This window comes from Schistocerca cancellata, chromosome 5 (assembly GCF_023864275.1).
Source record: "Schistocerca cancellata isolate TAMUIC-IGC-003103 chromosome 5, iqSchCanc2.1, whole genome shotgun sequence".
NCBI classification, from domain to species: Eukaryota; Metazoa; Arthropoda; class Insecta; order Orthoptera; family Acrididae; genus Schistocerca; species Schistocerca cancellata.
The window spans coordinates 710,546,243-710,559,780 of NC_064630.1; positions in this window are offsets into that span (position 1 = coordinate 710,546,243).

Sequence of the window (13,538 nt, forward strand, 5' to 3'; positions counted from 1 at the left end):
ACCTCATTGATGATGGAGATTGTTCTTAAAGAAGATCCTGAAAAGGGCCTCCTCTGTAAATCCCTGGTTGCCATAGTAGCGAGGTCTGGTCAGGCCAATGGAACAGTTGTTGGGTGACGCCGGGTGACCTTTTTCGTCGTAAGAACCCCGCACATGGAGTCACCTGTCTTGTCCCCTGCCTCACCGGTAAGACAACCATACTTCCAATGAGTCGTCTACAGCCATACCTTCACTTTACCAGCCAAACACTGATTAGAAATCGAGAACCCGGAAACAGCACATCTTTGTAACAGTTTGACGGCTCACAATCCGTGATGAATATATTGAAAGACGACCTTCAGTAACGAATTTAAGCATGAGAAATGCCATGGTACACGGTGATTCAGATTGAAGCTGTAATTTATAGTGCTCGGTTATTCAGTTCAGGTCCTAAGAAGCGGAGGGAATATCATCTGCGGCAGCGTTATCCCTACTAAAGCACTGCGTAGACGGCATCAGATTTTCTGCAGAATGTGTAACACTACACTGCGTGCAGTTGAGGGCGTCCCTGGGTATGACGCCCGAAGGAGGAATGCGTACGCAGCATACGGCAGAGGAGGTCGCTGCTCCTTTTGAGAGCGTCGCAGACGTCGTCGCCGGAGCTGCAGCAGCCAGAAAGGGTGTCTCCGAGGGCAGGCCCGTATATACCAGACGACCCCTTTTTTCTTCGTACTACCGCTCGGTATCTAGCGCCCGACGCTATTTTTATTGACTCGGTGAACTTTACTGTTGCCGTTTATCATGAGTACTAAAACTTTTACGACGTTCTATCGCGAGAAGCAAACACTGGGGCACTCAGAAAGCCGTTCTGCCCATCTGTATTCCGGGCAGGCGCCCCGCAGCCGTGTCGCATCCGCTGCGTCTGCCAGCGCGCCCTGTCACCGGCCCTGTCAGCGCGCCCGACCTCGCGTTTTACTTGCAAAATGAAACGAGCGGTCGTCCCAAACATCTGCGACAGGCAAATAAACAGCGAGACGAAACAGCGCAGTCAAATGAATCTCGTTTCAGAAAATCACAGGCAGCACGAAGGTTTACATCGACCACTGTAAGTGTTAACCGAAATGGGTATGATGCAGTATGTTGATGAATTATTTACACAAATGCAACCTTTGATTATAAAAAGGTAAGTAACTTACAGAAATGACTGATGTAGACCGAATGCAGTATATCTTCAAATTTCGCTTCCAAATATTCAGTGTGGCTACCTTTTGTAACAGCACAAATATCCCATCTGTAATCAATTTCCTGCCGGGAAATCGTCGTCGCCGGCGATTGCTGGTTTACAAATCACTTGTCAATGTGGACGGCACTCTAGGTGCTTCGACATCTTCCGGGAAGGGTAAAAAGAACGAAACGAGAGGTGTTTCTAAAACAGCTCAATTCGTTTTAATTCATGGTCCTACTTTGTTTTGTGGGGCTAGGTTCAATTTTTCTTTAATGAAGGTATCTTCTTCCTCTAGTATAGGTAACGGATGGCTGACTGTAGCTTTCGTTGCCTGTAACAATGCAGGGAGAGCAGGTTTGGAATCCTTTGAAAGCAGAGAAATCTTAGCTTACCGTACTATACCTGTTTCTGAGATTATCATTCCTAGTGAGGCTTCCTACCTTTTACCGCACGGGAGTTTGTCTTTGTCTTGTCGTAGACGTTGTAAGATAAATTCCGACTGTAGCGTTCACTTGTGGGTGAAGGCAAGTGGTCCGTCATCTTTGGAAGATTGTCGCATTGTCAGTGATTGTACTTTATATAATCAAAGCAAGCCTTGGTGTATGGTGGCAACTGCTTATGTTATGATTGTTATGAGTTGTGACAGCTCGTCGAAGATTCCCAAAAGCGGAGGAAAAAATACTATCTCAATAATACGAGGGTTGTCAACAAAGTAAGTTCCCATCGGCCGCTAAATGGACACCACAGTGAAAACCCGAAGATGCTTTGCACAGATGTGTTGGGTAGTGTCTCCAGTATGACCATCGATCGCAGCAAGACGCTCTTTTCAGTTTTGAGCGCACTGTGAACGAGTAAAGGCGCCAAGAACAACGATGTCTCCCACCAAGTAGGAGCGCCCGCTCAAAGGCTTCGCCTTAATGAATGCAGCCCGCCTAACACAACTGCCACGCACTCCCTTCTTCACAGCAATTCTCAGCCGCACTCTGCAGGGGCAGTGAAGACGCTCCTGCAGCCTTTTCGATGTGAAGTGTTCGATCACCCACAACACAGCTCTAATTGGCTGGCCCTGAGTATCGTCTCTGTTGACATGAAACACTGGGTACGAAGTCAACACGTGGGCACAGGCTACGCGCTACACACCAGCGTAGAGAATTATCGGAAAGCACAGGCGGCAGTCTTCTATGATGATGGTGTTGGAAACTTGGTATAGCGCTCCGACAAATGTCTAAGTCAATGCGGCGACTATGTAGAGGCATATCTGAAAAGTGTAGCTAACTCTTGCAAATAAAATGTTTCTGATTTTCACTGTGGTTTCCGTTTAGTGACCGATTGGAACTTACTTTCTGGACAACCCACATGTAATCCCACTCCCAGAAGTCCCTTGACGTTAAATCCAGTGTTCTTGGTGGCCAGGATATTGTTCCACCACGTTCAGTACTAGTCAGCACATTCTGTGGAGACACACGACAACTCCAAGATGATAATGTAGTGACGCACCATCTTACTGGGAGATATTCTGTTTTAATTTAGGCACTACATGGTTTTTAAGCATTTCCAGGTATGACAAGCCAGTTACAGTAGACCCAAAAAAGGAACCGTAGGTCTCGTTTCAATTTACTACGATGACGTGGTTTCTGTTCGCCCCATATCCAAATAATATGCTGATTCACTTCACTTTGCCTGAGGTGTGAAAGGTGACTTCGTCACTGCAAACAATTTTATTAAGAAATTGATCTTCAGCGTACATTTTGTCGAACATTTCTACACAAAACTCATCCCGACTTTCCGTCACTTTCTTTTAAATTTTGCAACATTTCCAATTTATAGGCTATCAGGCGTTTCCGTTATACCTTCCACAATGTACCAATAGGTAGAATCAGTTTTTTGCAGCACGTCTCACTGATTTGCCCGGACTACGAATGTAAGACTACCGAACTTGTTAAATTGCGGCATCGGTGACTTCTGGCCTACGCTGAGCCGGCCTCCTATTTCGGTGAAACATTGTAATCTGTTATAACAGATTTCTTTGTAGTCTAGCTCGCAATATTTAGTCCTGAATTGTCTCGGAACTGTAATAGCGAATTTTGATTCGTGAAACCATAAACAACACTACACATTCTGTGCAGCGTTATACGACTCCACGAAGAATGTTGAAATAACACATTCACGCAAGCCACCTAGTGGGAACGTCAGGAAGCTGCAGTGTCAGGCACGAATAAGACTTTAAGAGATACTGCATTCAGTGCTGTATCAAACATTTTTGTAAGTTATGCACCTTTTTCGCAATTAAATGTTACCATCGTATGGCGCCTTCGTCCTCCCGCCCCCGTCCAGCCGTAGACTGATCTGTATTGCTAAAGGGCTAAGGCGTCCAATCCATTCAAATTGCAGGTTGCCAGTCTAGTGGCTTCGAGGAACAATAACAATTTCATTTTCAGATTTTATACAAGTATTGACAGAATTGGAATAATGCAATCATTAAGAAGTATATTTACGTTTAAAATGAGCTATCTGAAAATTACCACAAGACAGAACATTCTGTTTGGTATTGGAGGGTGTCAGATGCGCGCACACACACACACACACACACACACACACACACACACACACACACACACATACTGTAAAATTAACAAGTACAGTCTTTCACACTTTTTTTCAAGTAACTTTAATTACAATGGCCAGCTTAAAAAATTAAAATCAACGGTAAAGGCCACCAAGGGAAGAGATGTTCTTCCTTTCACCCTCTTAGTAACAGTGGGGTTAATAGGACCCCACAGGCACATAAAAAAACATATTTCTAGTTTCCAAAACTATTGTTTTCAAAGTATATGACTTTCTCCCTGTTAGTTAATTGTATCCAATGATAAGTCCTTCATTTTTTTTATATTTACAAACTATTGAAATTTATTAATGGTTTTTTCACTATCACAGTCTTAATATGGCCCTAATTTATATTGTTGGTTTGTTCCTTGAACGTTTTAGTTAGGGGGCCGCCCCTGGTATCTGAGTGGTCAGCGCGACGTAATGTCATACCTAACAGTCCGGGTTCGATTCCCGGCTGGGTCGGAGATTTTCTCCGCTCAGGGACTGGGTGTTGTGTTTCCATTATTATCGTCAGTCATTTCATCCCCATCGTCACGCAAGTCGCCGAAGTGGCGTCATCTCGAGAGACTTGCACCAGGTGAACGGACTACCCGATGGGAGGCCCTTGCCACACGGCATTTCCATTTTCATTAGTTCGGGAAATAGAATGATGAACATTGTATTATAACAGCTGTTGTACGAAATAGCTCAAACTATGAAAATATTGTTTCCTACTTACTTCTGTGCCAATTATTTTACTGCATCAGTTGTACCATTCCTAGTACCAGAGAGGTAAAAATGATCCTGTAAGCACGTTGGAAAATCATATCTCCTTTGTTTCGAAAGCATGATTTTCATAATATACGATTTTCTCTTTCTGAGTGAATTGTACCAACGACGTTTCGATGTTTCGTTCAGTTTTATATTTACAACACATTAAAATTTATTCATAATTTTCCGCACTGAGTCATAAAATAGTCAGTATGATCCTAGTCTACAATTTTTGTTTTGTTTCTTGAATGAAAAATGTATGAAAATGCAATCATTACAGTTACATTACACTACTGAAATGTATGTTTCCATGTTACTTCACTAAAATACTTCATATAATATCCGATGTCAATTACTTGCAGTCTGTATGACCCCAGTGGTATTCAATAAGATAAATGCCCTGGTAGTACGATGGTTAACTTATGCAGAATGTAAACATTAAATTCAATTCAATTCTTTGAGGAATTGAACTGCTTATAACAGCTTCGAAATAGCCGCCAGATACGTTCTCCCGAAATGCAGTGGACTATCTCAAACACGGTAATTATGATACATAGGGAACCACAACCTTCAGTAATGTAAACCGCACATAGGAAGCATTTACCACCCATACCATAAAATGAAACAAGCCACAATATCCTTTATATTATAAAGGAAAGAGTACGCTTTGTACGGTAAAGTGATCAGAAAACCAAATTCTGGAACTGAAAAAAAATCTTAAATCTGGAGCTTCATTGAAAAAATTGCTACCCTTAACTGTCACCTAAATAACAAGATTTTTCAAATGCTGGACAAGTATCAAGCATTAAAAGGTTAAAATAAATTCGCCACCATTTTATTTTAAAAGCATATTGCTTGATATGAACCTCTATGGACAACAGACCACTAATCTGAACTAAGAGCACAGCTATAAAATATATTTACTTTTAATACATTTTAACACATTGGTTGCTATGTGTTCACACTGATTCACAAGGTGACTTCCTGGGCAGGCTAAGTGTATGAAACTGATATACATATTTCAGGGCGTGTGTATAATTGGGATACACAGCCACGCCGAATTCAAATGAATACATAGTTTCCCAGGCCTTTTGGACAGGCTCTGCGCTTTTGGTTCCGAAATTCGTTGGCGGAACTCCTCGGTATTTGTCATGAGATTACTGGCAGCCTTTTCTCCACGTTGGCAGCTGTAAGGAACGGTTGTTAGAATCTGAATTTCATATGTTTATACTGTCTTTTCCTTGTTCACACCTGTAAAGTATACCATACAATCTGTTAATTAACTGAAATATGTCGTTGCATCTGCTGCGAATTTGTGATCAAAACTGATGAAGAATGACAAATACGGTATTTATACTATTTTTGCTCCTTTCAAAAAAAATGTCACTCGTCTGAAAATGCTGAAAGGAATCTTAATTTATCATTAAAAGTTGTGCATAATTCCTATAAGCGGGCCTAGCAGGAAAGATATTGAAGAAATCAACTTCACAGGCCATTTGTCTAACAACTATGCACACCCGAAAAGGCCCCGGCATTGTGGGATTCAAGTCCGGCAGCCACTGCGTTAAAGGAGAAACACTAATCAAATGAAAGGACCTGCTCAAATACGAAAATCTTTTCTATAAAACCTAGACCGCTAAACATCAACATTATTACACAAAATGTAACAGCACTCATTCGAAACCAAAATGCAAATGTCGGGTTACCATATGGGTATAGAGCCTGTCACTCACAGTATAGACTTCGAAACAATGATCTAAAATAGCGGGAGTCTCCTAATCAAGACTAGTCTGTGGCGTATATTAATACCAATTCTGAAAAATGTTTGCGCGTCCCACTGTAACTCTCAATATTTATTCCTTTGCGCTATCCCTTTCTTGTCATGATGAAAATACACAGGCAACACGAGCAGTAATCTTTGCACCTCTTGTCTTTTAACTAAAACAGACAGACCATTCAATCGCACGTACACACTCATAATCTCGATGGTGAATTAGCCAGGATGGCAAGTGTAATACATTCATGTCAATACTCAGTTTAAACTCTAAACGTAACTTTAATTGCAGTTGATATGCAGATGATCCCGCGAGCATCTGGTCTAAATGCTGCAGCCAAACGTCCGTCCAAGGTAACACTGTGCGAACTCCTCGGCATCAAATCTACATCCGAACAGCTCGCTCGTTGTCTCACAGTACTTCACCACTCTTGCATGCGACGAGAACATCCGTGAACTGACTAAAGACTAACGAGGAGACCTCACATAAACGATATTTCTTCCAAGATAAAAACTAGGATGAATGCACTGGAATGTGTGACCGGCACATGTTGGGGATCACACCTGAAAATCCTGATGAACTTTTATTAGACTCTTGTGAGATGAAATTTGGATTATGGATGCATATTTTATTGTGATGGGGCAGGAAAATCGAGATCGAAGCTAGACAAACTTCAGTATCGTTATACTCGAATATACACTGGAGCCATGATATCCGCAACTACTAGTGCTCTCTTTGTTGAGGCAGAGGAACCACCACTGAGTATCATAAGAGAGAAACTTGCAAATAAATTAATTTTTAAGTGAATCTCACAGACAGGACACCCTGTAGTGGATGTTATGATAATACTGGTCAGACACCGAAAAATTTGATTCTCGGGAGACAGAAGAAAGCCACTGATATTGAAATCTTTTGAATGAAATCTCTTGAATAAAATACAGAAATACGATCTTACTGTAATTTCTAGCCACTGTGCACTGTGAGCTAACGCGAAGAAAATGTACTGATCTTCGACAACACTGTACAATATGAATGTTGTCCGAATTTGAAGACTGCAGTCCCCAGTCTACTTTCCTGGATTTGACAAAGAATTGATGCGGGATGATTTCAGCACCACAGACAGCGTAAAGTATGGTGTGTAATTTATTACCCCGCAGAAAATTATCTAGCCATGATTCTTTACTTAAGGAGGCAACATCTGTTTCGCAGAAGTGATTGCAGTTAGAGAAGCAGTGAAGTACGACTTATCTTGCAGACGAAGCAGTATGGTGATATTAAAAAACTCCGTAAGCGTACTAAAAAGCCTTAAAAAACCAAAATGGAACAAAGGTGTGTCTCCTATATTTATAGACATTATTAAAGACGTCGTTACAAATCAGCAGTCAGGAACAGTAACAAATTTCTTTGGATTCCACATCACAGTGGCACCTCTCATAATGATATAGTAGACGGGTCAGCGAAGCGAGCAATGAACTTAGGTGATGTCCTAAATGAGAAACTTTTTTTCAAGAAATTCTGAGCTTGATCAATGGGAAAACGAGAATCGATTGGTAGACACACTGTGGTTCGACAAAGACATCAAAAGGGATATAATGTGTCCAGCTGCAGCCTAAAATAGCGTTATCCCCTTGGTTTACTGATCAGTATAAGAGCAGACGATCCATAACGATTACGCATTGCCTACATGATGGCAATCCCCGGTTTGAAAGAAGCTCCATAATGAGATTTATGCAATGAAGAAGGAGGCGCGAATCATCTGCTGTTCTCGAGTACCAGATACAGTGCACAACAAAAATCCTTCATCAATGCATTGGTTAATGCAAAGATTCGCTTCCAAACTCGCCTGCAGTGTTGATGCCAACACAGAAGAGTGCACTAGTTTTAAATGTGATGTTCAACCACTTAAATGTGAGTGACCTAACTGTCTGGATACGCGGTGTACATGGTGTTTTCCTTTTTTATAATTACTGCTGTGGAATAGTCATTTTATGAGTAGTTTACAGTTGTGACATGTATCAATCATTTACCCATACCCTAAATAGTTGTATAAATAGAAATTTGCAAGGTCTATGGTAAAAAGCTACTTTGTAACTGTGATATATGGCTGTATGATGATGACCAAAAGCCAATAAATAAAAAAAAAACATCCACCAACCACCGACATTAGCCAGAGTTTCAAACCTCTTCGAAAAACTCTTCTCACTGATTCTCCCCGCCAAATAGTGAAAGGAAAAAAGTTTATCGCATATTACACTTTCGAAGTTACTTCAACGTAACTTCAACATCAGGGATGACGTTTACAATTATATCTAATTGTATTCGCAACACATTTTTCTGACAGTATCCAAGTATCGGCAAGGACCAGATCAGTTTTACCTTGTTCAGAAGCGAGGGAACTTTTATAGCGACCCACGCTTCCTCAGCACGTGAGGGACCGGCCAGGGAAGCAGACATTTGCTCCTACTCGTCGGTGGAATGACGTGGTTGGCAAGATGTATTTCAGGCTCGACACACAATATAAATGAAATGCGGAGATTGGAAACCTACGTACTATTTATTTGAAAAATTCTGTTTTTACCGCAGCTGCGTTCTCGGTACACTGGTGGATGACTCTAGATTTGGTTGAGATACCAAAACATGAATGAGATGCCACATATCCTTTGTGGATGTCTATGGTTCTCTATAGAGTTATAAAATTTAAAAAGATATGACAAGCTTCTGTCGGCTGCAGTTCTGCTATTGCAAAACCTATTGCTGTGTTTCTGTACTTTCACTGTCACAATCAAAACATAGAGCATCAGCACCAGCGGCATTTAGAAGAAAATATTTCTTCTTGCTATTCAGTCGAAATCTGACTGTTTTTAGAGCGTGTGTGTGCCCATAATACAAAATGAACCTCGTGAAGGGGAAAACAGCACGCTGTCATTGTTAATAACGTTGTTCATTTACACTGTCTGTGAAGCATTAGATTGAAACTGTAAGCGTAGCTGGGTCATATACGTACGTTATTAAATATTATGTGCTCTGTAAGTACATACCTTATGCACTGCATTTCAGTGAGTCTCTACCATGTGCTCCTTATACCACATGACATTATAAAAAGACATCACAACAACACGAAAACCGTAGTACATCGGTAGTTCCTTCTTTCATGTCATTAGTATTCTTATCACCTAAATCTTGAATGAATTTTGTTAAACTTATTTGATGGCGATATATTTTCTACATTTCTATTACGTCTTGTACAGCGTAGTTGAGATGTGAAACTCTCAAATGTCCTCTTTCGCTATCTAATAGCTATTGAACTAGACCTACTGATCGAGGAGTAGTTTACGTAGTACCTAGTCTTGATGCTGGGCTATTTATTGGTGGTGTATAATAGACTCGCATATGTTGGTTTAAGTATATACTAGTAATTGTCCTTGTGTTAACAGCAATAATAATGTACTTCTGTGAGATATTTGTCGATATATTCTCTACATGTACATGCCATATAACTGGTTTGATTACATATGTATTAAGTGATATATGAACATACAACACTTTCTTTTATGTTCTTAGATTTTGTTTTCGGGTCATTGTTATTCGTCCGCTTTATACCTTACATTTTTCCTATACTACGCCTAGACTTCGAGCATCACTTAGTAGTATAGTGCTCATGGCTTATAATATTGAGATTTGTGTATAGGAAGCTAACTGATCGCATTTGTTACCACGTATGTTATGATGTGTTCTTTCTTCATATTTGTAGTATTCTTATCACTGAAATCTCCAATGAAAATCGTGAAATATACTTGTTAACGACATATTTTTTACACTTTCTACATTTATAATATGCCTCCTACGTGGCAGTTAAGAGTGGTACCGCTGAATATTATCCTTCGGCATATATATTGCTCTTTAAACTACACCTAGACGCCGAGCCATAGTTTAAGTAGTACCTAGGTTTCATGCTGTATTGTTGGTGTTATATGTATGATAAAGAGATATTGACACGGCGCTTTAAGAATACACCAGATAACGACCTTCGTTTCCTGTAGTAATAACATATGTACTTCCTATATTGCTGTCTATTCTTGTTATTTACACCTTAAACGACCTTCGATATGTTTTTTTGTCGATATAATTATTTTCTCTGTGAACATCATATTAGTGGGTTGATTATGTATGTATTAAGTGATATTAAGATTTTATAAGATATTATTTTTAAAGAAGCTATTTTTTAAAAATTTTAAAATTTTAAACAAATACGTTTCGAGATGTACTCAGATTTGGAATATTTATTGTTGCAAGTACAGACAAACTGCATAATAGCATCGTATACTTCAAAGGTGTTATTTGCCCTTATGCTTTACATGCTGCGATGTCTTTCTGTCCGTTACTACTACAGTGCCACCTAGAGGTTAATGGTAACGTCTGTGTCGTTTATTTCAGAATCTCAGTCGATATTCAGCGATTATGTGAACAATAGTATGTTTAGTCAATGAAATAAGCATGACATTTTACATATAAATGCTTTAGATCTGACATACCGGTGTTCTTCCCAAATTGAACGAGGGCAAAGCGAGTGTCTATATGTTTCCGAACGAACCCTAATTTCTTTCATCTTATCTTCGTGGCCCTTACGAGAATGTTCGTTGGCGGCAGTGTAATCGATCTGCAGTCGGCCTCAAATGACGGTTTCCTAAATTTCTTCAGTATCGCCTCGCGAAAACAGCATCGTCTTCTCTCCAGAGATTCCCATCCGAATTAAGGAAGCAGTTCTATAATACTTGCATATTTATCGAACCTACCAGTCACAAATCTAGGAGCATGCATCTGAGCTGATTAGGTGTCTCCCTTTTGTTTTAAACTCATTCAGTTGCTTCTCCATGCCAGGCACGCATATTACCATGTTCTCCATAAGGGACTCTGTGAGATGGTATAACGTCGATATGTTTGTACGATCCTCTTGTGTGAATGATTTCTTAAGCGGGAAATTTAGTACTTCACCTTTCCTATTATTATCTTCTGTTGCGACAGCAGACTGGTCTACGAGTGAGTCCACAGAAAGCTTCGACTCTCTTAGTGATTTTACGTAAAACCAGAATGTTCTCAGGCTCTTAACAAGATCTTCGGCTACGTATGACGGTGATAACTGTTGTATGCTTCGTGCATCGATCTTCCTACAGAAGCATGAATCTCTACTAACGTTTCCTACCGTCATTTGCCCGTTCCCTTTTGAACAGCTAACGTAACCATCTGTGTTCCCTCGGCGCCCTCTGAATTTTATTATTTAACCATGGAGCACCTTTTCCATCCTTAATCCACTTAATTTGCATATACCACTTGAGAGCGTTATTTACAGTCGGATTAACCTCTGCCCATAATTGCTCTACGTCCATCGATTGGAATTAAATGATGTCCACTCATTGCCTATGTGGGATGCTAACAACTGTATATCTGTGTTTTCTAGCATAAATACTCTCCTAGCCTTCTTGATGGATATATTAACTTGAGTAACCATGCCGGCCGCTGTGGCCGAGTGGTTCTAGGTGCTTACGTCCGGAACCGCGTCGCTGCTACGGTCACAGGTGCAAATCCTGCCTCGGGTATGGATGTGTGTGATGCCCTTAGGTTAGTTAGGTTTAAGTAGTTCTAAGTGTAGGGGACTGATGATGTCAGATGTTAAGCCCCATAGAGCTTAGAGTCATGTGAACCATTTTTTTTAGTAACCACGGTCGTTATGATATCATGATCATTAATCTCAGTCACTACAGTGACGCTGTCCACAAGGTCGGGCCTGTTTGTATCTGAGAAGTGTAAAATATTTCCGTTGACTGTGGATTGTCTAACTAGTTTTTCAGGGCAGGTGTTGAAAAGTACTTCATAACGCAATCCATCGCTACCGTCTATAGTGAATCGATAGACGTCCAACTCATTGCTCTGCGGATTAAAGTTACCCCCATATTATACTGCATAATGTGGATATTTCCGTGCGACTGAGCGTAGACTTTCCTTGAATGATTCTACAACTGTTGCGGCGGAATCAGGTGGCCGGTGTTAACATTACCTACACCTGCTACTCGCTTTCAGGTAACTTCAGAGACTAACTCAGCTTAGACCTGGATAGACAAAATCTCTTGGTCCACAGCAATGAATCCAAAGCGTGGAATCCGTATTTCCGAATTCCGTTCCTTGATAAGTATTTATCGAACCGCTCAGTTGGCTGTAGCAAGCGTGACTGCGTCTCGGTGGCGTGGTCACTGCTTGCTTCACATGTTTGCACCTCATTGAACTTTCTGGCTGTGAGTATTCCCTATTAAAGGGCAGACGTAGATGGCACTCTAGTAGCTCTGTCGCTATGCTATCTATTGGAGGATAACGTTGAAACCATTATCAGTACATCTGCTACCACCCAGGTGACATATGCCGTCATCGGGTAAAAATCAGCGTCGTTTTCCCAGATGCACAATTGTTTTTTGGAACCTTTTATTTTCAAAAAATATTTGGAGTTTTTGACACATTTTACTTAACCAGAAAGTACATTTGTAATGAATTTCCTACAAGTAAGACAGTTTCATGTGTGTACACTTGTATAACGTACCCCATAGTTCTACCATTGCATCCGTCGAAAACTGATGTTTGCCTATATCAAACCAATTTTATCTTTCCGTCCAAATGTGTGTTATTTACTCATTTGCCGTTGGATGGGCGAATATGAAGTTATGCATCTATCGCTGAAGTGTTCCTCATGGAAATACACTACAGGCCATTAAAATTGCTATACCGCGAAGAAATGCAGATGATAAACGGGTATTCAGTGGACAAATATGTTGTACTAGAACTGACGTGTGATAACATTTTCACGGTTTGGGTGCATAGATCCTGAAAAATCAGTACCCAGAACAACTTCCTCTGGCCGTAATAACGGCCTCGATACGCCTGGACATTGAGTCAAACAGAGATAGGATGACATGTACAGGTGCAGCTGCCCATGCAGCTTCAACACGATACCACAGTTCATCAAGAAAAGTGACTGGCGTTTTGTGACGAGCCAGTTGCTCGGCCATTATTGACCAGACGTTTTCAATTCTTGATAGAACTGAAGAATGTGCTGGCCAGGGCAGCGGTCGAACATTTTCTGTATCCAGAAAGGCCCGTACAGGACCTGCAACATGCGGTCGTGCATTATCCTGCTGAAATGTAAAATGTTTCGCAGG